The following is a 23,403-nucleotide window of genomic DNA, read 5'->3' on the forward strand; positions in this document are numbered from 1 at the left end:
TTTGTATTCCTCTGTTTTCCCCTTTCTTGCCTTCTTTTGGAATATTTGGAATTTTTTGGAATTCCATTTTTACTTCTTTTTCTTTTTCTTTTTCTTTTTCTTTTTTCTGACAGAGTCTCACTCTGTTGCCCAGGCTGGAGTGCAGAGGTACAGTCTCAGCTCACTGCAACCTCTCCCTCCCGGGTTCAAGCAATTCCCGTGCCTCAGCCTCCTGAGTAGCTGGGATTACAGGTACACACCACCCCACTCAGCTAGTTTTTGTATTTTTAATAGAGACTGGGTTTTGTATTTTTAATAGAGACCTGTTGGCCAGGGTTGTCTTGAACTCCTGGCCTCAAGTGATCCACCCACCTCTACCTCCCAAAGTGCTGTAATTACAGGCATGAGCCACTGCACCCGGCCTATTGTGGTTTTTTTTTTTTAACCATATTTTTTTGTTATAGATTTTAAAAATAGCTATTCTAGGGGTTACAAAATACATACTTAACTTTTCATGCTCTACTTAGAATTGATATTTTACCACTTCAAGAGGAGTGTAAAAATCTTACACCATATAGGTCCCTTTATACTGTAAAGGAATATACATACTCCTCCTTTATATTGTACTTGTCTTATCTACATACATTAAACCTCCATCAACAATTGTTACTTTCAACTGTCAAACATATTTTAAAAGATCAAGAGAAGATAGCCTATTAAATTTACCCAAATATCTACCATTTTTGTTCTCCTTCCTTCCCGATGTTCCACATTTCTTTCTAATATAATGTCCCTTTTGTCTGAAGAATTTAATTCAGTAGTTCTTTTAGAGCAAGTGTGCTGGCAATGGGTTATCTTCATTTTCCTTAATTGGAGAATGTGTTTATTTCACTTTCATTTCTAAAAGATATTTTTGCTGGGTTCAAAATCCTGGTTGACAACTCTTTAAGCAATTAAAAAAATTTGTTCTATATTCTTCTGCCCTCCATGGTTTCTGATAAGAAATCCACAGTTATTTAAATTATTATTCCTGTATTTTTTTTTTTTTTTTTTTTTGAGACAGGGTCTTGCTCTGTCACCCAGGCTACCCTGCAGTGGTGCAGTCAGTCATGGCTCACTGCAACTTCGACCTCCTGGGTTCCAGCAATCCTCCCACTTCAGCCTCCCGAGTAACTGGGACTACAGGCAAATGCCACTACACACAGCTGATTTTTGTATTTTTTGTAGAGGTGGGGTCTCGCCATATTGCCCAGGCTGTTCTCAAACTCCTGGGCTCAAGCAATCTGCCTCTTGGCCTCCCAAAGCGCAGGGATTACAAGTGTGAGCCACTGCATGCAGCCTATTCCTGTATTATTAATGCATCATTTTTCTCTGACTGCTCTCAAGATCTTGTTTTGTTTTTAATTTTCAGCAGTAACTGAAAACTATTATTATTATCATTATCATCATTTGGTTTATCCTCTCTAGGGTTCACCAGAATGCTGGAGTTTGGAGCTTTATTTACTCTGTTCTGCTTTGCTGCCTACTTTCCACAATTGAACTTGCATCTGGGACCAGGTGGTAGGAGGACAGAGACAAAAAAACAGCAGGGACTCACCCTCCCTCAGGACTACAGCTACTTTTATTGAAGAAGTTTCTCCTCCCTCAGAGTTTTAGACACCTGTGTCTGCTGTCACAGATACCACTGCAGGATGGCCTAGAGACTGGGTCATGAGACAATGGAGAAAAGATTTGAAAGGAGAAGAAAAATGATATCTCCCACATACTCTGAGCATCAGAAGTCCCTTTTCCTGATCTTCAAGTCAAAATTAGGGAGATTCTTTGGGAGCTTTCTCTTTATTGAGCCCCAATTCCAGATTTTGATCTGCCTTGAGACCAGGCCAGAAGTTATAGGAATAAATAAAAATGATAAATTCACCAGTAGTTCAGTGGTAGGGTATGTCAAATTCTGGCTTCTTCCCCAATGTGCCTGCTAGTATTTTGTCTTCAGAATCCTCAAATAGCTGCTGTATGCATTTTGTTCAGGTTTTATTGCTGCATTCTGTGGGAGAGTATGCTTAGCCAGAATTGGAATAAAATTGTTTTTGAAACTAAAAAAAAATTTTTATGTATTTTCACCTAGTCCAAAACAAAACAAAATTACTAATTTCTTAGGAATAATTTTGTTTTATATGCATAATCCTCGTTTGTTGCAATTTACATTATAACTAAACACAGTTCTCAATCATCTGCTTCCTGATGCTAAAGAGAATACTGGCTAACACCATTCCAGATGGGAGTAATGTGAGTGAAGGTGCTCTCTTACTTTGGGGAAGTTCCTTGTGGAGATTTCTGGGAAATGTAGTCTTCTAAGTATCAAGCAAAACAAAACAAAAAACCCCACAAACATACACACATGATGATGGGACAACCAGGCATGGTGACTCAAGCCTGTAATCCCAGCACTTTGGGAGGCAGAGGATTGCTTAAGCCCAGGAGGGAGACCATCCTGGGCAACATAGTAAAGTCCCATCTCTATTAATAAACAAAACAGCATGGGAACAGACAAAAACAATTTTAATGACAATCTCAGAAATGTTCTCCTGCTAAACATATAATAATTACATGGCTTCCTTTGGTTTTGCTTTAAGTGTAAAAATGTCACTTATATAATTTCAGTGAGCGTTAGAGCAGATAAAACATTTTATCAATTAACTTGCTAATATAGCGTTAGGTGTTTTGGACAGAAAGCCTCAATATTTCACATGGCTTTTTCAACTCGTTTCCTATTCCTGCTACAATTGCTCTGCCATGTTTTTCTGGAAAACATAATATAATAATGGCTATCTGATAGGATACAGTTTAACTGAATACTGGAGAAAATAGAATCAATGTCTCCTCCAAAATTTATTAGCATTTGTTGCGAAAAAGTAATGGATTTATTGCAGCTCAGAAATATAGGAAAATATTTGACTGTGAAAAGCAACAGTAAACTTAAAATAATTATTTTTTCATGTACATTATCAATATTAACTATTTCTCACCAGGCCAGTACTGCAGAGTCATGATGTAAATCAGCGAAGGCACTTCACAAATTCTTCTCTTGGAAAAGTCAGCTTGGCGCAGAGAGTGGAGGGTACCAAGTTCAGCACCAACGAGAGTAAACAGACGTAAGGACTTAAGAGCCTTAAGAGACTTAAGACAAAAAGACTTCCAGGATGGCATCTGGCCAAGTGTTCCCATAGAAGACTGGGGCTGGGCACAATGTGTGCTTAGTCAGTATTTATTGAGCTCCTACTATGTTAGGCACTACTCTGGACATTGGAAATATGGCAAGGGAAAAAAAGTGCCTTCCCTCATGAAGTATACATTCTAGTGGGAGTGACAAATGACAAATAGTAAATATACACTATGTCAGCTGGTAATTCAATATAGCAAAACTAGGGGCAAAGGAGATGGAGAGGAGGGAGTTAGTATTTTATGTAGAATGGTTAAGGAAGGCCTCCCTGAGACAGTAACATTTGAGCAGAGACCTGGAGGAAGGGACGGATTGAACCATGTGGCTCTCTAGTATGCTCTAGGCAAAGGGGACAGCGAATGCAAAGACCCAGCAGTGAGGCCTCAGCAAGAAGGAGAATTTGATGAGAGAAAAGTGAGTGATGGGGAGAGCCATGTAAGATGAAGTCAGAGAGCTGGAGTAAGATAAGGGCATGTGGTGGAGAGCGATACAGAAAACCACTGGATGGTTTAGAGCAGAGTAATGGCAGATCAGACAGGGCCGGTTCAGAAAGAAGGAGCCCAACCTCACTCACCTACTTCCCACACATGAAGCAGATAAGAAACCAAGCCCAGAAGGTGAGTTAACTTACATAAAGTTGTATGACTAGAAATGGAAGGGCTAGGCAGAAAATCCAGTTTTTTGGAGTTTTTGGTCTTGTTGTTTCCCCTGTGATATCAGATGGAAGACAGAGGGAAAAGAGCCACGATGAACATTTTAAGTTGTGATTGCTTATCTCTCCGAGATCTTTCCAATGATTCACCTTTTTACTACTTCAAAGGAAAACATTTCCATTTTCAGGCACTTAAGATTCCTGCTATCATTTTTAGTGGCCCAAGTGCTTGCCATTCACATTAAATACCCCTGGTACTCAGACTTGGTTTGGGCAATGAAAAATGTTCCTAAAGGCTTTTAGATAAAAACTACTATTTAACTAGAGCCAACTATGTGCCAGGGAGTGAGATTGGTATCATCACCCCATGTTATGGAAGAAAAAGCTGAGGCCCAGAGAGGTGAAGGGACTTGCACAGGGTCACACAGCTGACCAAGACTCTTTCCACCATGCCCGATCGATCGCCCAGCTCAAAATACCCGCTGGTGTGTAGGTGGGAGCCCCCGTTCCCCGTGTGCTCGTTGTCTCTGCTCCCAGGCCCTGTAGAGCAAGATACTAACTATCTCTTTAAGAAGGAAAGTAAAGACGGGCCGCTTACGCAGCTGCCGGCGAGCAGCCGACTGGCTGGTCCCCTCCATCCACCTCACCCTCCCCGCCCCTCCCTCCCGGCAGCCCCAGCCCCGGCGAGCACCCAGCTAGCCGCCTCCTGCAGGGGCTCGGGAGAGCAATTCGGCGGCCCTGGCAGGGCAGCTGAAGCCATGGAAGCCTCCGCAGGTGATGACAAGGACCCCGGGGACCTCCAGGCCCACCGCCCAGCTGCACCCGCCGCAGTCCAGAGTGCCAAGTGCCAGGGGGTGGGGTGGGGGCCGCGGGCCGCGAGGAGGAGGGGATGGAGCGCCCGGCAGGCAGCCTGCCCTCCAAGCCTTCTGGCTGCAGCGGCCCAGCTGTCAGCAGCCGGGGGCTCAGCTGCCCGTGTGTCCCCCGCCCGTGCTCACCCGCCCCGGTCTATCTCTTTTTCCTAACCCCGCAGGTCGCTGATCAGGGCCAGGCGGCTGCAGCAGCGACTGCAGAGGCGCTGCGCCAAGCCGGGCCGGAGTGGTGCGAGGCGGCTGGGCTGCGGAGGGCGAGTGGACTCAGGTGAGGAGGCCGCGGCGGAGCTGGGAGCTGGCCCCACCACCGCGGCAGGTGGGGGCCGCTTGCAACCGCTCGCTGCGGTAGAATCCCTTGGAGGGCACCAGCCTAAGAGGGGTTAATCGTGACTCATTCTTACCCTCCCTTCATTCCCCTACATCCCTTTAAGCGCTTCCCTCCCTCCCCCTCCTTGAAATGTACGAATTAGAGGGTGCTGATTGCAGCAGGGAAGATGCCCAAAGTGGGCGATTAGCAGGTTTTTAGGGAACCCACCCCCCAATTTTTATTTGTCTTCCTCTTCTGGAATTTGGCAAACATTTAAGCTTCTCTTTTCCTTCTTGGAGGAGGAGCAGGGGTACCTGGGGATGGGAGAAGGATGGAACCCCACACCCACCCCAAGGTCAAGTGCCAGTGACTGCTTCCGTCCCATCTTTCCCTCTGAGAAGCATCAGGGCCCTGCAGTAGATCTGGGGGAAAAAAATGCCCGTAAGTCCTAGAGTGGACGATCTGAGCCTCAGTCTCCCTGGAGCTTCCCTGGGGTATGAAACCTTCCACTCCCCAGCAGGGAGCTGGGCTGTTTGCAACACCTACTAGCCTGGGGAGCCCCATATTCCCTTTCCCAACCCTGCAGACTGAAGGAGAGGCCGGTCACATGCTGCCTGTTTCTTCTGCCTTCTCTGCCCATCTGGTGGTGTCGGGATGGGCTGGAGGAGCTTCTCAGAAAAAGGTGATCTCTGCAGGCAGAGTTGTGTAAGAAAAGTGCCAGAGATTGGGGTTCTAGGCCCTTAACTTGCTAGTTGGCCACAAGTAGCCATCTTAAAATTCTTTAGGCGTGGGTGTCTGTCTGCTCATCTGTTAAATGCAGGAATTGGAATAAATGATCTGTATAATTTTAGTATATCACTCAAGCAGCTTTTACATGTCAGGGGGAACCCTCTGCTAAGGCAATTTAAATTTGGGTCCATGAAATAACTGGGGTTTCCTCAGTTGATCTCTTTCAACTCTGACTTCTTAAGTGAAACACTGACCTTGTGGGCCTGAAGGAACTGGAGGTGCCAGACAGTCTTATGTTGACATCCCTGAGCTGCCAAGTGACTTCCCTTCCCCCAGCTTCAGTTTCTCCATCTGTAAATCTAGGGGTACACCCTGCAGAGGGCTGATGTGAAAATTAAATGAGATGTATGTGGAAGCACCTAAAATAGTTCCTGTGCCTGGCACATAGTAGGTTCTCAGGAACTCACGACTTGGGAGATGGACTGGGGAAAGAGAAGAGGTGGCTGCTTTTAGTCCTCTTCTCCTGCCCCTCCCCTGCCTGTCTCTTCCACACCCCTGCAGATGGTGTCCCTGCCAGGGGTAATGAATGCTGAAGTGTATTGGGCCACCAGGCTGAGGGCCTAGGCAGCAACATTTCCACTGCAAGGGTTGTGACATCATTCTAGCAAATGATGGTCCTAAGGAAGCCTGTAGCCGAGCACCGGGTTTGGAAACTCCTGGCATCCAAGGGCGGAGTCTCTGATGGAACAGAAGAAGCAGAATCCTGTGTGCTGGCAGCAAGGCAAGGATCAGGTCTTCCGGATCTCACACGAATCCCACTGTGGCTCTCTTGCCTTCCCTGGAGTGTCTCCCTAGAGTCACCCTGAGGCCAGGCAGTCAAGTATTTGGTGCCTGTATTTTTGATTCTTTATCTTCCTTCCTGCTGTCATTTTCAGCCTAGCACTCAAGCCTTTCTCACTCCTCTTTATTCCACAGATACTTCCTGCATTTTGACAGCATGATAAAGGAGGTTATCCATAGGGTCGGGTGCGGAATTTTGCTGCTGCACCATTTGGGCCAAAAGAAGTTGTCATGTCCCCCCACCCCCACCCTAAATTCCTGTTTGACAGAGACCCTGTCATTTTCCTTTCTGTGTCTGCAGTCTCTGGCCCATGAGTAGGCCCAAAGTAGGTGCTCCATAAGTGTTGAATGAAACAAACTTGAGGAAATTATGTCCCTAAGCCAGCTAGGTTAGGGAGAAACTGTGGGAATGTGTTGATTGTATAGGTGAAAGCCATTTTAAGTGTAGGACGTTGTCCAGGTTGTTGGTTGTTATTATTATTGCTATTACAACTACGGTTATTATTGCTATTGCTGGTGATTAACAGATGCTTTGCCTTCTCCTCTAGGGCTCCTGACTAGACCAAAAGGGGCCAGATGTGCCTGGGTGGGTGGTGATGTTGGCAAAAAGGGATCCAGATGGTGCTGGCTGGTGTGAGATGACTGTGAAGGGAGGAGGATTGGGAAAGGAATGATTCTAGCCATTTTCTGTGTTTGAGGGAGGGAGCAGATAATTAGAATCAAGTGGGCCAACATGGATATTAAGTAGAAAGTCAGGAGACCCAGGTCCCATGTCCCATTGAACCACTGCTTTATTATGTGACCTTGGGCCAGTCAGGCCTCCCCTCAAGGCCTTGCTGTGCCCATCTATATAATGATGGGACTGGACTAAGTGATTTCTAAGACCCCTTCTGCTTCTGATATTCTGTCAAGTGGATTTTATTAAATAAGAATCGGACAATTATTATTACCCTCAAAGTCATTTATGGAGTCCCAGACTATTAACTATCTCAGGTAATCCTTAAAGAAAACTATGCCTATTTCAAAGATGAGGAGACTGAGGCTTGGAGAGATTAAGTGACTTGCTCAGGATTGCACAGCTAAAACTGTTACCTGACACCAGGTCTGTCTGGATCATCCTCTTCCAAAGGTTTCCCTGCCTCTTCATGCATACCTTGCTGATGCTGTGAGTTGTGTGTGCACTTGCAGGTGTGAATAGGGGTTTGGAGAAGAAAAAGCTGTGAACAATTTATAGTGGGAGATCAGGCATTTCTCCCAGGTGATTGTTGCAGGGTATTTCCTGGTTGAAAACTGTGTGAGCCAGGAATGGAGAGTTTTCCTTTCACCATGAGCTCTATGCTGATGGTTGGTGGATGCCCCTTTACTGAGGATGATGGTTAGGCCTGAATGACAGTCAGGACAGACACATTTTTAGTCTTCTTATGTGTTGTGCTCTGTTTTACACACGTTCAATAATTTACTGCTCAGATCATCCCATTATGTAGGCACTATATGTAAATTTACCCATTTGTATAAGTGAGAAAGCCAGGGTAGAGAGGCGAAGGGTCTTATGCAGAGTCATACAACCAGTGTGTCATAGAACCGAGAAAATGTTTAGCTGGAAGTACACTGGACTGGGTGTCCAAAGGGTTGCTTTTAGTCTGAGCCCTCTTAATAACTGAGTAACCTTGGGTCAGCCAGTTTCCCTCCGAGAGTTCCCATCCCTCAAATGATCTGCATGCATCTACTGACTCTAAAAGGCCTACATGCAACCTTGTTCCAGTATTGGAGGTGGAGGGGATTCCTGAACTTGCTAAACATTGATCAGCGTTTGTCCTTATTTATTAGCTAGGCCCTGGGCTAAGTGCATGCATGCAGGAAAGAGTAAATGGTGAGTCCTAGTTGCAGGAAGCTCATATCTAACAGAGGGAGACAGATACCTAAACATGCAGATATGAGAAAACATCTGGAAGCTATAAGACATACTGATATGTGTGTGATGGGAGGGGACAGGGAGAGGAGAATGATCTTTCCTACTGAGTAGGTCAGGAAGGCTTTAGAGAGATGATGCCATTGTTATCTCTATTTTTGGCATTGAGCTTGTGAATAATAATTTAATAATAATAGTAAAGGGTTGTACTCGATTTAGAATGTTTCCAAACAGCCCTAAAGACTTATTGGCTCCTGTCCTCATCGATACACAAGGTGGACACAGAGTCTCGGGGACCATCCAAGCTCACTCTGTGGCACAGTTTCGATGGAACTCTCCATTTGTCCCAGGTAGACCAGAACCTTTCCTGTCCTTAGAGACTTCTAGAAGCAGGATTTTGAAATTCCTCTGACAAAGACTGTCTTGTGCCTATAACCATCTGCTAGGCTTGGGGAATTCTTCTTCATTTCTATTCTAGGCATCCCACCTGCCTGGAGGAACACCTAACACCTGAGAGGTGAAGTCATTTGCCTAAGATTACTCAGCAGGGCTTGGTTCATAACTCTGGCCTAATGGGGATTGCATTTCTAAGCCACATGGGGTCTTTCTACATTTAGGCCACCAGAGGCCCCGGGTGCCAGTTCTCCATTTGATGGGCAGCTGGTGCTGAGGGAAGTCTCAATGCAGGTGGTCTGAAGCTCAAGCCGAGGGCCTTGGAGAGGCTGAGGCCTGTGTGCCCCAGGCTGCTTTGCATTAATGGACAGATATTTGTGACATGTTTGTCACATGCTCAGCACTGTCCTCTGAATTGAGGTGCTGAGCCAACCAAAAGGGAGTGGCTGGAGAGCAGCCTGGCGCAGCCGGAAGAGCCAACACTGAGGAGTCAGGAGACTTGGGTCCTTACCCCAGCTCTGCCATTGACCCACTGGGTGGCCTTAGGTCAGACCCTTTGCTTTTCTAAGGCTGCAAAATGGGAGTCACGAGTGATGATCTCTAAGAGCCCTTCTAGCTCTGAGTGGCTAACAATTCAGAAACTCTTTCTTCTTCTTCTTCTTCTTTTTGTTTTTTGGAGGCAGAGTCTTGCTCTGTCACCCAGGCTGGAGTGCAGTGGTACGATCTTGGCTCACTGCAACCTCCGCCTCCCGGGTTCAAGTGATTCTCCTTCCTCAGCCTCCTGAGTAACTGGGACTATAGGCATGCGCCACCATACCCGGATAATTTTAGTATTTTTAGTAGAGACGGGGTTTCACCGTGTTAGCCAGGCTGGTCTCGAACTCCTAACCTCAGGCAATCCATTTGCCTTGGCCTCCCAAAGTGTCTTTCTTCTGTTCTGTAATGACTTTGGGGGTAGAAGGGTGGATAGGATACATATAATTGTAACTTGAGGAATAATAAACATAACAAGAGGCATGAACAAATGCTCTGTGGATTTGCTGGAGGGAGAGGGCTTGGGAAAGGCTCAATTCAAAAGCCACCTCTTCAAAAATAGCATGATGCAGATATGGTTAGATGAAGTTATGAGTTTTTGTTTTTTGTTTTAACCAAGAGGAGTAACAGAAGATTGCTGTCATACTGGTACAGGAAGTCTGTAGCAGAGTAGTGGGTCTTGGACTTAGATTTCACAAAGATCAGTGCATTTGGGAATCCATCCTCAGTTAGCTAGCTTTTTATTTTACCAGATGAGGACATTCAGATGACACGTAGGGTTCGCTTTATTATCACTGTCATATAATAAGAGAAATATTTTATTTCTATTATTTTAATATTTCTATTCCCCCAAGTAATGAGGCCATGTTATCAGGGGAAAAATGGTATTCCTTCAAATTGAATACATTTTGCTTTGTTAAAAACTCACTGCATTGTCTGTATTTTCCTCATTTTGCCACAGACTAGTGTTCTCATGTTTGGCTCTGAAGTTGGGCTGCTGGGGTTTGAATCTTGGCCCAGTTATTTTTTCCCTCTGTTTCCTCATCTGTAAAACTGGGAAATGATGTTGTCTCCTAAGGTTATTAGGAAGTCTCTACACCAAAATGAAATATGGTAAGCAAGGGATGTCAAATGTAGTTGTCTACAAAGGTAAAACAGGCTGGTTGGGCTGTTTGGGTATTGTAGCAAATTGGAAAGTGCTTGCTTGAAAGAGGCAGCTGCTATCCTGCTCCCACCATTCTTGCCTACAAGAACGTGTGCCCAATATTGTCAGATCTTCTGATTTATAAGATAGAAATCTGCATTTTTTGTGACATCTCCTAATTTTTAAAAATGTAGCTGATTAGCCAATATTTTTAAATGCACATATTAAAATGTGTGTGTGGCCGGCCATCCATTTGTGACCTCAGATGTAAAGTTTTAGATGCTGGGCACATAGTGCTCAGTCATTATTGGCTGACCCACAGATGAAGGCAGAGAAAGGAAAGAAGGCTGGAAAGGCAGCCTAGGCCAGGGAATGCCTTGTTTGCAAGGCTAGGGCATTTAGCCTGACTTTGGCAGCTTGTGATCTTCTGCTTCTGGCTCCCCCTGCTTCACAGGCCCTGGTGGTGTCCCTTCCCTTTCGGCAGCAGTCAGGATTGAGTCTCTGAGGATTGAGGCCTCCAGATACCTCTGTACCCCTTGAAGCTGGCCCTGGCCACACCTCCCTACCACAGGGTCTCTGGAAGCTTGGTCGGCAGCTTCAGAAGAGGAAACTTGGCTGGTGGCCTGTGCAGCCTGGCACAGAAGCCACCTTTGAGAAGGAGGGGTGGAGAGAGGCTCCTAGCAGGTCCTCAGTGGGTGGGGTAGTTCCTGTTCTTTGGAAGCCACGCCGGCCTTGCAGCAGCACTTCTGCCTCCCTCTCCTTGGGTTGTGCTGTGGTCTGGACAGCAGGCAGTCTGTCTGTGGACAGATCTCACACATGGTCCCTGCAGAGGAAAAGTTGGGATCTGGTTGCAGAGACAGCCTAGAGTATTCTTAGAGAAGGACCTCAGAGGAGCTCTTAATTAGCAGAAGGAACCCTACTACAGTTTCAGGGCCTTCTAGGATTCAGATTAAAGCCACTGATGACAGTTTACATTTTTTGTGGCTCCAATTAATCAAATATTCATCAAGCACCTGTCATGGTAAAGTTCTATTCTGGCCATGGTGAAGGAATTCAAAGAAGTATTTACATACATTCATTCAACCAACGTATACTGAGGATCTGCTCTACACACAGGCACCAAGATGTGGTCCCTACCCTCAGGGAGCTATTTAGCCTGGTTGGAGGGAAGGTATGTGGGTGGTACACAGGGCCTAACACATAGAAATATTAACAACAGCTGCCCTTTGACTGTATGTCTTCTGAGTATGAGGTGCTAGCCCTCATTAGCACCTATTTTAGAGGGTGGATGGGGATTTAATGGAATCTTCATCTAAAGCACTCAGCAGTGTGCCTGCCACACAGTGATATAGCTGCGTTATTGGTAGCCTGGAAAACTGGGCAGATGCAGAAGAAAGGCAACATACAGATGGGTCAGAGAAAAAAAGAAGCAGTCAACCAAACCGGACCCACTTAGTATATGTTATCCTTGTTTTTTTTTTGAGAGGGAGTCTCGCTCTGTCACCCGTGCTGGAGTGCAGTGGCCGGATCTCAGCTCACTGCAAGCTCCGCCTCCCGGGTTTACGCTATTCTCCTGCCTCAGCCTCCTGAGTAGCTGGGACTACAGTTGCCCGCCACCTCGCCCGGCTAGTTTTTTTTGTATTTTTTAGTAGAGACGGGGTTTCACTGTGTTAGCCAGGATGGTCTCCATCTCCTGACCTCGTGGTCCGCCCATCTCGGCCTCCCAAAGTGCTGGGATTACAGGCTTGAGCCACCGCGCCCAGCCTGTTATCCTTGTTTTATAGAGGAGGACACTGAAACTCAGAGAGGGGAGGAAATTTGTTCAAGGTTACACAGCGGCTGTGCAGCAGAGCCTACACTTAGATGCCAGTCTCTTTGGCATCAGAACTGCATTCTTCCCTCTAAGCCATACTGCCTCTAAAGAAGTGATCAGTGGGCCGGGCAGGGTGGCTCACGCCTGTAATCGCAGCACTTTGGGAGGCCGGGGTGGGTGGATCACGAGGTCAGGAGATCGGGACTATCCTGGCTAACACAGTGAAACCCTGTCTCTACTAAAAATGCAAAAATTAGCCGGGCGTAGTGGTGGGCGCCTGTAGTCCCAGCTACTTGGGAGGCTGAGGTAGGAGAACGGCGCGAACCCAGGAGGCGGAGCTTACAGTGAGCCCAGATCGCGCCACTGCACTCCAGTCTGGGCAGCAGGGCGAGACTCCGTCTCAAAAAAAAAAAAAAAAAAAAAAAAAAAAGAAGAAGAAGTGATCAGTGAACAAAAAATAAATTAAACTACCATTTGTTGAACACATACAACAGGTGAGGCGCTGTACTGCTTGGTAAGATAGGAAGTTTTTTAACAGTTGAGGAAACTAGGACCACTAGAAGGAAGAAACTGGCCCAAAGTTATATAAGCACAAGGGGTGGGGTGAGGACTCCCACACAGGTATACAGAATGTGGCTTCCCACACTGTAGTGACAGAATAGTAGTTTTCAAGGGTAAAGGTATTCAAAGTGCAGGCATGGGAGAGAGTGTGAGCTTCTGCATGCTCTGAGAGACAGATACCAGACCAGTCCTTGCAAGTGCCAGCAAGGAAGGCAAATTTTGGCTCAGTTCAAGGGATAAAAGGGAGAAAATTGTAAAAAAAAAAAAAAAAAAAAAAAAAAATCTAGTAACAAAACAATGTGTTTTGAGAGCTGGCACCTCATCTCTGGGCTGCTCACATAGGGCTGGATGTTCTAGGAGGAATTCTTGCCATAGGATGGAGTTTGGAAAGGCTGTGCTTGATAGCTGTAACCCAGAGGATATGGAATCCTAGTATAGGGCTGTTCACAGGTGAGGCAAGCAGTGGGTGCCACTGGCATTCCCAGGAGAAAGAACAGCCGTAGGTTGGGACTATCTGAGAAGGCTTCCCAGAGGAAGAGGAGGAACTAGAACAGGATCTAAAGAGCTGGCACTCGGGAAGGGAGCAGAGGAGGACTGTGTAAGGACAGTGAGTCTGAGGACACTGAGCTCTCTAGTCTGGCTAGGCCATCAGTCTGGTGCCCTTCAGCAAAGGGCAGCTCCCTGTCCTTTCTGGCTTTTAAAATGGTGGAAACAGAGGCACAGTAAATCCTGGGTCCTGCGTCTTTCCCAAAGCCTCATTAGGCAGCCAGTTTGGCACCACTTCCCCTGTCTTACTTCCCACACATCCCCTCTGTCTGCATTGTAAGATTCGCCTCCTTTCCAGCCTCCCTTTCAGAAGTGGCAGACTTTGGACATCAAGCCCCAGAGGGAGAAAGGGTGTGCTAAACATCACCTCTGCTGTGAGGCAACCTACGTCTTCTGACAGTAGCCACCTTCCTCACTTTTGGGGCTCAGAGCCAAAAGGGGAGGAGCCTCAGCTCCATCCACTTAAGCCGCCCTGGGCCTTCTGGGAGCCATTCGCTGCTTCAGAGTCAGGCCTGGCTCATTTCCAGTTCTGCCACTTGTTAGCCTGGGACTTCAGACAAATTGTGTTACCCCCTGGGCCATTTTCTCATCCGCCAAAGAGAAATTGATTATTCCTGCCTGAGAGGAGATGGGATGATCTGTTGCTGTCCCCTGTGGGAAAGAGGCTGGTATATAGCAGATGTCCCCACAAAGACTGCTTCCTCCTGTCTCTATGGGCCTCGGTTGCTTTTTTGACCCTCTAAGTCCCGACTGTTGTCCAGGTTAATGATAACAGCTACCCTACATGTCGGGCACAGGGGATATGTGACCTTATAGCATCCTCCTGACAGCCCAGGTAAGGAAAGCGTTATTACAGAAAAGGAAGCTGAGTTGTAGGAAATTTAAGCAATTTGTCCATGGTCCCACAGATCTTGCACGGTGGCTGAGCTACCAAATACCTGATTCCAGAGCCCAAACTCTCCCTGCCCCTCATTTTGCTTTCTCATTCTCTTCCTCTCCCCATTTCTGTTCTCTTAGGCCTGTGAATGTGCATTCCTTCCTCCTCAAAGCTTAGCTGGGCTCTTACACCAAGGTTGCTAGCCCTGCACCTGATAGGAGTGAGGTGGCCTAAGAGCTAGAGAAGGACATTTTGATGGTTTATGACTTCAGAAAAGTCCCTGAGTGACCCTCGGACGTGTTCTACCCCAGGTTAGCAGTATTTCCTCCCTGCTGTTCCTTTCTACCTCAATTACTTTTACTTGCCCTGTTCCCTCTGGCTGAAATTTTCTTCCTACTACTACTGCTATCTCATCATGTTCAGATCTGTCTCAAAGCCCAGCTCAAAAACTGTCTTTCAGGGGACGCCCTTCCAACTCCCACAGCTCCTTCACAGAGCCCAGGCTCTTAGTCACCAGTCTAAGCTCTGTGCTCTCAGAGGATGGAGAGGACCTGACCCCTCCACACCCTCCTATTCCCTGACTGCAGAGACCAGCCCTCCCGGGGTGGCACTCAGGGCCCAGATTGGCGCTGTGGACCATTTGAGCCAACTCTCTGTGGCTTCCTTCTGGAGAGCCCCTTCCCCCTCCACAGGACAGGGCCTCCTCGCTCTTGGGCCGTGTGCCTAAGAGAGAAGGCCTCAGAGGTTGTTAGGCCTGGTGGAGGTCGGTGTTGTAAGGAATCCCTGAGGCCAGCCATCCAGATGAAAAAGACCAGGATCCAAGCCCAGGCAGCACCGGCCCCCTTGCCCTGCTCTCTGAGTGGTTGGGAACAGAGAGTGCAGGCTGGAGCTGCCATGGACTGACTTTGAGACTGGGCAAGTCACTTAATTTATCTGACCCTTAGTACCTCAATAGTAAAAATGGGCATCATAATTAGAACCCAGGCCTCCTGACAGCAAAGCTGGCATGAGAGTTAAACTAGATTAGAAATCTTCTATGTGTAAAGCCCCTACCTAGCCCAGGGACTTTATTTATTAGACACAGTAGGTTCTTAATAAACGCCAGTACCCTTCCATCCATATTGTATAGGAATCTCTTTATAACTTCTCTAATTTCCCAAAGCGCCAGCACATCTTCATTTCATAGTGAGCTCCCTCCTCACTGGAGGTATTCTAACTGGGTCCGGGTGACTGCAGAACAGGAATGTTATTCCGAGAAACAGAACTTCAGTCAGGTGGATGTTGGGCTTTGAAACCTTCAGATTCTTTCCTGTCCAGCATTTTTGCGATTCTGTGAAGACTTGACTCAGATCTCGTTGGCCAATTATTAGAAATCAGTTGGAGTTCAGCTTGGGTGTCTGTTTTGCACAGATAAAAGACAGAATTCTGCTGGAGTTGTGAACTAATTGAAGGCTTTCTCCCAAGAGGTGGCAAGGGTAGAAACAAAATCAGGCCCAGGAGGAAGGACTCCAAGGGATCCTGTGAAGGGAATCTGGCTGGGATATTAGGGGCATGCGGCTAAATGTTTAGATCGAATTTGGGGAAGGCTCTACCACAGCTGCTAGAAGTAATTTCCTGGGGCAAGGATTGTTTGATTTGTCTCTGAATCCCCAGTGCCCAGCACAAACCAGGTACACAGGAAACATTCTAGAAAAATGTTGAGTGAGTGACAAGAAGCTTTGGTGTCCCTATCAGATGGAATCCTGGGTTGAGGGATTCCTTGGGAGTGGAAGCCATGTGGGAGTTTCGTACTGTGTGTGTGTATGTGTGTGTGTGCGCGCGCCTGTGTCTGTGTGTATCTGTGTCTGTATATATGTCTGTGTCTGTGTATGTGTGCCTGAGTGTGTGCCCATATGTGTGCCTGTGTGTGTGTCTGCCTGTGTATCTGTGTGTATGTCTGTGTGTGTGCCTGTGTGTGTGTCTGTGCCTGTGTGTCTGCATGTGTATCTGTGGGTGTGTCTTGTGTCTGTGTGTGTGTGTGTATGTCAGTGTCTGTGTGTGTCTGTGTATGTATGCCTGTGTGTGTCTGTGCCTGTGTGTGTCTGTGTCTGTGTGTGTGTCAGTGTGTTCTCTGTGTGTGCCTATGTGTATGTGTCTGTGCCAGTGTGTCTGTGTGTATCTGTGTATGTGTGTCAGTGTCCGTGCGTGTGTCTGTGTGTGTGTATCTGTGTATGTGTGTCAGTGTCTGTGTGTGTGTGTGTGTTGTTTGTGTTGTTTGCCTGGCTTCCTAAGACAACTCCTGTTTGCTATGCCTTCTCTTTCTTTCCTCCACTCCTTCCCATCTTCCTCCTTCTAGCTTTATTGAAATATAGTTGATATACAGCAAGCTTCACATACCTAAAGTACAGTCTGGTAAATTTTGACATATTTCTAGACTGATGAAACCATCACCACAATTAGGATAGTGAATATCTCCACCATCCCCAAAAGCTTCCTCCCCATTCATCGTCAGGCAATGACTGATCTGCTTTCTGTCAGTACAGATTATTTCGCATTTTCTAGTAGTTTATATAAATGGAATAATATGCACATTTCTGGTTTGACTTTTTCACTCAGCATAATTATTTTGAGATTCATGTTGTATATACTAATAGTTTATTCCTTTTTTTTTTTTTTTTTTTTTTTTGAAGAGAGTCTCAATCTGTTGCCCAGGCTGGAGTGCAGTAGTATGATCTTGGCTCAATGCAACCTCTGCCTCCCGGCTTCAAGCACTTCTCCTGCCTCAGCCTCCTGAGTAACTGGGATTACAGGCACGCGCCACCATACCTGGCTAATTTTTTGTAGTTTTAGTAGAGACAGGGTTTCACCATGCTGGTCAGGCTGATCTTGAACTCATATTCCATAGTATGGAGAAAGGATAAATCATCATTTGTTTATACATTCATCTGTTGATGGACATTTAGTTTTTTCAGTTTTTTGACTATTACAAGTAAAGCTGTTATAAATGTATGTGTATAAATCTTTCAAGGGACATATACTTTCCTATTTTCTTGGGTAAGTTCCTAGGAGAAGAATAGCTTTGGTATTCTTTTTGGTATTCATTTGGTAAATATATATGTAACTTTTTAAGAAACTGCCCGAGTGTTTCCAAAGCATCTGTACCATTTGACATTCCTACTGGCAGCATTATGGGAGTTTCAGCTCCTCTACATCCTCATCAGTACTTGGTATGGTCAGTCTTTTTAATCTTAGCCACTCTAATAGGTTTGTAATGGTATCTCCTTATGACTTTAATTAGCATTTTCTTAATAACTAATGCTGTTGAGCATCTTTTTGTGTCTATTTGACAGCCACACATCCTCTTTGGTGAGGTATCAGTTCAAGTATTTTGCCCATTAATTTTTAAAAACTGGGCCATTGGCCTTTTTATTGAGTTGTATGAGAGTACTTTATACATTCTAGATATAAGTTCTTTGTTAAATATATATTTTGCAAATATATTCTCCCAGGGTGTAGGGCTAGCCCTAGAGTGCCTTGTGGAAGTTTCATACTTAGTGTGTATGAGTGGGTGAGAGAGACACTGACAGAAAGACTAGTTTCCTGAGAGGCTCCAGCTTCTTCTTCTTTTTTTTTTGGAGCCAAGGTCTCACTCTGTCAGTCTGTAACCAAGGCTGGAGTACAGTGGCACCATCATGGCTCACTGCAACCTCCACCTCCTGGGCTCAGGTGATCTTCCCACCTCAGCCTCCCAAATAGTTGAGACCACAGGTGTGCACCACCATACTTGGCGGATTTTTTTTTTTTTTTTTGAGATGGAGTTTTGCCCTTTTGCCCAGGCTGGAGTGCAATGGTGCGATCTCAGCTTACTATATCCTCTGCCTTTTGGGTTCAAGCGATTCTCCTGCCTCAGCCTCCCAAGTAGCTGAGATTACAGGCATGCACCACCATGCCTGGCTAATTTTTGTATGTTTAAGTAGAGACGGAGTTTTACCATGTTGGCAGGCTAGTCTTGAACTCCTGTACTCAAGCCATTTGCCCACCTCGACCTCCCAAAGTGCTGGGATTACAGGCATGAGCTACTGCGCCTGGCCCAGACTCCAGCTTCTGAATTCAGTTCTTCCCTTCTACCACCAAGAATCATGGAAGGATAGTACCTGGACCTACATGAAGCTCACAGGTCTCAACAGTCTTATTTTGCAAACAGGGAACCTAAGTCCCTTAGATGCCATGAAGGTTTAGTGTCAGAGCCCACAAACAGCTCTGATGTCCAGAGAGGCGTGGCTGGCCCTTGATGCCTTTTATTCCTGTGACCCTGGGCGAGTAAGGTAACTTAGCATCCCTCATCTTGTGAGGATGTGCACAGCAGTGCCTTCCTGTGGCTGAGAGGCTGGAGTAGAGTTCTCCAGCCGACCCTCCCAACAGCAAGGGTGAGGAGCGTGTGTCAGCACCAATGCCATCAAAAGGCCTTTTGGAGGCAGAGATGGAGAGGCTATCTATTCAGGAAGGAAGGTTTGTTGAGCTCCACACTGACCAGATTGGGGGATGCACTGGCCGGAGCAGTGCTCACAGCTTTACTGCTTTGCTCTGAGCTATGTGGAGCCTGGACGAGGACCTTGTGACTTCTTCTGCCAGACCTCTTTCTCAGCTCGTCAGCATCACATACACGTGTGTGCATGCACGTATATATATAGGCTCATTAACTCCCAAGGGGTGGGAGACTGTGGTCTACAGGTGGGGATGTGTGTAAACAGCCTGTATCCTATTGGTGCACGATGTGCTCCAGCTGTGAATTCTGTCTCCTTTAAGGCTACACACAAGCATTCAGGCCTGGATTGAACTTGGAAAATAAGTAGGCTGAAGAGGCTTGGGAGAGCTTTCCAGGAAGACGGCACTGCATAGGCAGAAGTCCAGTGAATTTTCAAGATGAATTGCAAAGGAGGTGTGTGGGAAATGAGGCTGACAAAGCAGACAGAGGTCGGGTTGTCACAACTGCTCTATGAGGTGGGGTGTGTTATCTCCACTTTATAGATGGGCAGACTGAGGGACGCAGAGGTAAGAGCGGTATGCCTTAGGTATGAGTCATACTCAGTGGCAGAGCTGAGTGTACTGGCCCCAAGCACTGTGGTCTCCATACCATACCAGGCTTTGTCCCAAGAGGGTGAGAGGATGGAGCTCTCTCAGAGTCCCTCTTCCTGGTTCCTGGATTGATGGGATGGGGTTCTCAGAACTGTCAGGTCATCTGTTTGGCTGCCTGACTTCCCTCAGCAGGTGTTTACTAAGCCTTGATTCCGAATCCAGCTCTGTTCCTAGCACCTGGGAAGACTCCAAGCCTCTGAAGGCATGATGCCCATTTCTCTTTTAGCCCTTGCAGGATAGCAGACACCTACCTAGCCAGGTTCCCAAGCCCGGGGTGCTGCTGTTCACAACTCACAGCCCAGAACTGTCACAGCAACTCTGGGTAGAGTGGGGTGTGTGTTTGTATGTTTTAAGCTAGGTATCTTGTCACCCCTGAATAGGGTTCTATTATTGAGGGAGGAGGGATAGAACATTGGGTAGGCAGCAAAGTTAACCCACGCAGAGGCCTGGGTGTCATCACAATTCTTCCCTTTCCTTCATTCCCTACGGCCTATCTCTTCTGAGGGTCCTCAAGAGTCTACTTCCTAAATTTCTTTTGAAGCCACCTTTACTTCTGTTACCTCCTCACCTCCACTCTCATTTTAACTTCTATAGTCTTCATTAAAACTTCATCATCCCTGACCTTCTGTCCTGGTGCTTCTTCTCATCTCTTCCCAGTCCATACTTGGCAGATCTGGTACAGGGTTATCGTCTATAATATAAATCTGACCTTGAGCCTTAGACCTGCCTTGACCTTGAACTGTAAACCCGACTTTGACCTTAAACTTGACCAGAACTTTTTCTGTGGGCTCAAAAGGCTTTTTCCTGTAGGTTCAGCCCTTCTATCTATTCTCCCTTTGGCCCTGCACTGTGTAGTCTAGCAGTACCCAGCCCCCTGTAGCTCTCTTACTCTTCATGACTCTGTAAATGCTAACCCCTGTTCCTGCACAGAATGTGGAATGCTCCTCCACGGGCAGCTCCTGGGTACCTGGAGAACAACTATGCACCCGTCCTCCAGAGCTCTGCTCAAGGGCACCAGCTTCTGAGTTCTGCAGAGGAGTGCCTCTCTCTTCTGCCCAATCCCTCACTCACATGTGCTTTGATTATGGGACTATTGTCAGAGGAGGAAGTGGCACACAATAGACACTTGGTAAATATTGACTGAAACAGCCATGCCAGAACTGCCACACAGATAGGAAATGCTGTCATCAGAAGGGGGAGTAGCTTTGGGAAGCTTGCTTTCAATCTTGGAGCTAGGCCATTTCTGAGTTCGGCCTCAGTTCCCCGCCTGCATTGCCATGGGGCAGAGGGTACAGGGTGGAGGGTAGAGGTGAAGATACTTGCTACAAGGCTGGAGAGACATGGAAAAATCATCTTGGATGATTTGTATGTCTGAGCTTGAACACTTTGCCTTTTAAGGCTTTGGCTAAGTGCTGGTGGTTTGATCACATAGAAAACCCAGCTAATGGGTGTACATTATGGGTGGGAGAACCAATAGGCAACCTGGCCCTTCAGGAAAGCAGTTTGGCAGCACATTCATACTTTTTGACTCTATAAACCCATCACCAGGGAACCAGCCTAAAGAAATAATTCTAAATACAGGAAAATAATTATTCACAAAGATACCTACTGTAACATTATTTTTGATAGAAAGCCTAAATGTTCAGCAGAGAGGGAGGCTAAATGAACCATGATGGACCCATCAAATGGAATACTATGCAGCCCATAAAATACTTTTTATAAAGGATATGCCACATGGGCGATTCTTAAACTATGGTACATTTTGAAAATATACAAGTTATGTTTTTGCCACAGCTATAACTGTGTAAACCTAACAACCCCACACCCCCTAAAAATATCTGTGCTTAGAAAAAGGCCTGAGAAGGGGCAGCAGTCAAATTAATCAGTGGTTTATCTTTGAGTAGCAAAACTGGAAGGCTTTTAAATGGGTATGTACTATGTTTACAACTGTATTTAAAACTTTAAAATTACCCACTCGGAGCTAAGGGAGCCCATTTTAGTTCGGTACCTTTCTGGGATGAGTTACTCGATTGTCTCTGGGCCTTGGTTTATAACATACGGGAAAGAAATTACTGTTCATCCAGCAGTGTGTGCGCCAGGCTCTTTGCATGTGCCACTCAGTTCAGTCTTCACAACTGAAAACCCATTTTACAGATGAAGTTAAAGCTCGTGGACAGCCCTATGCTAAGAATTGGTTTCCAGCTTGATTCTGCCCTAGGACGAAGCCCCTGCTCTTTACATCACGTCAGGGGTCCCTAGGATGCCTGCTCTGGGGAAAGGGGAATGAGAGGGACACTTGAGAGTGCTATGTCAACAGAGCCAATGTAGGCTGAGCCTTTCCCCTGAGTTTATTTTACAAGGTTGGGGAGATCAGTGTTTGCCAGCAAGTGGGAAGAAGGAAGGTTTTAGCTGCATGCAGCCAGAGCTGGTGCTCTCTGCTTTACCTCGCTGGCCCCACCAGCCTTTTCCTGAAAAGGATTTCCCCTCAGCCCAAGTAGCCCATTCTTCTTACCTGACAGCTGGGAACCAACCAAAAGAACATTGCAAGGCTGCATTCTCAGCCTCCTTGTAACATTCCAGTGCCCTGGATTCAGAGCTGTAAGCTTGGGGTTACAGTCCTGGCCCCACTGCTGATTTACTTGGGGCCTTGGGCAAGTGCCACCCACCCCCACGCTGACCTCAGATCTTCTAGCTATAAAATGAGACTGGACCAGAAAAGAGATTCCAAACTCCAATGCCAGGCCGCTAACAAACAACACAGACCAGTTGTAAGAGCAAGAGCTCTGGTAAGAACTCTGACAAAGTACCACAAAGCTTTTTTTTTTTCCCAACCCCCTTTTGTTGACTTGCTAAGAAGCCTACACTTACTTGGGTGGTGACATCAACCCAAATCAGTGCAGACCCCGTTATTCATTCAGCAAAGATTTATTGAGGGCCTGTGGTGGACTGGCACTAGTCTAGGCACAAGGGACTAAATAAAGCATAAAATAGGCATCTATCCTTACCTTTCTGAAGCTTATATTCTAAAGACATAAAATAAATAAATAAATACATAAATATGTTAGCCGTTGCTAAGGACGGTGGAGAAGAACAAAGCATGGGAAGAAAGAGGAGTGCTCTGGGAGGACGGGTTGTATTTTAAACACAGTGGTCAGAGAAGATTCACTGAGAGGGTGACCTTGGAGCAAAAACCTGAACACGGGGCAGAGATCTGGGAGAAGAGCATACCAGGCAGAAGGAACAGCATGTGCAGAGGCCCTGAGGACGTGATGAGCAAGAAGGCAGGGTGGCTAGAGCAGAGTGAATGAGGGGGAGAGGTGATGAGGTCAAAGATAAGCGGGGGTCAGGGGAGGGATGCACAGAACTTTACATCAGCCAAATAGCAACTGGGTAGAGTTTGTAGGAGATAATGAGACCTGCATCATCCAGGAGAGAGATGGTGGTGGCTTGGACCAGGGATGGTGCAGTGAAGATGCTGAAAGGTGTCAGATTCTGTGACTGTGTCAGCCTCAGTTTCCTCATCTGTAAAATGCATACACTGTGCAGAGAATAAAAGCTGACAAGTTTTTCTGATAGATGTGAGAGTGTTGGCCTACCTGACTGGAATGATGGGATTGCCATTAACTGAAATGAGGGAAGCTGCAGAAAAACAGATTTTTAAGGCAAAATCAGAAATTCATATTTTGGATGTATTAATTTTGAGATACTCTGTTAGACCAAAGTGGTGATGTCCTGAAGTCCTGTTGTTGTCCGTGTCTCCAATGACTGGTTTAGGGTTTTTCTTTCCTTTTCTTTTTTTTGCAAGTAGACTTAAGAAAGCATAAAATGCCGGGCGCAGTGGCTCAAGCCTGTAATCCCAGCACTTTGGGAGGCCGAGACGGGTGGATCACAAGGTCAGGAGTTTGAGACCAGCCTGGC

The 23,403-nt window shown here is 46.4% G+C and overlaps 1 protein-coding gene across 2 annotated transcripts in view; it reads left to right on the forward strand.

Moving 5' to 3' along the window:
• Positions 1–4,515: 4,515 nt before the first annotated feature.
• SNPH (syntaphilin) overlaps positions 4,516–23,403 on the forward strand; it is a 48,804-nt gene continuing 29,916 nt past the window's right edge. The window contains exons 1-2 of one of the 2 annotated variants that reach the window (XM_011979866.1): positions 4,516–4,622; positions 4,879–4,985. The gene's annotated coding sequence lies outside the window, so the exon portion shown is untranslated. The remainder of the gene's footprint in view (positions 4,623–4,878; positions 4,986–23,403) is intronic. The other variant, XM_011979865.1, reaches the window with a different exon arrangement.

Source organism: Mandrillus leucophaeus, unplaced genomic scaffold (assembly GCF_000951045.1).
Source record: "Mandrillus leucophaeus isolate KB7577 unplaced genomic scaffold, Mleu.le_1.0 Scaffold206, whole genome shotgun sequence".
In the NCBI taxonomy this organism is placed as follows: Eukaryota; Metazoa; Chordata; class Mammalia; order Primates; family Cercopithecidae; genus Mandrillus; species Mandrillus leucophaeus.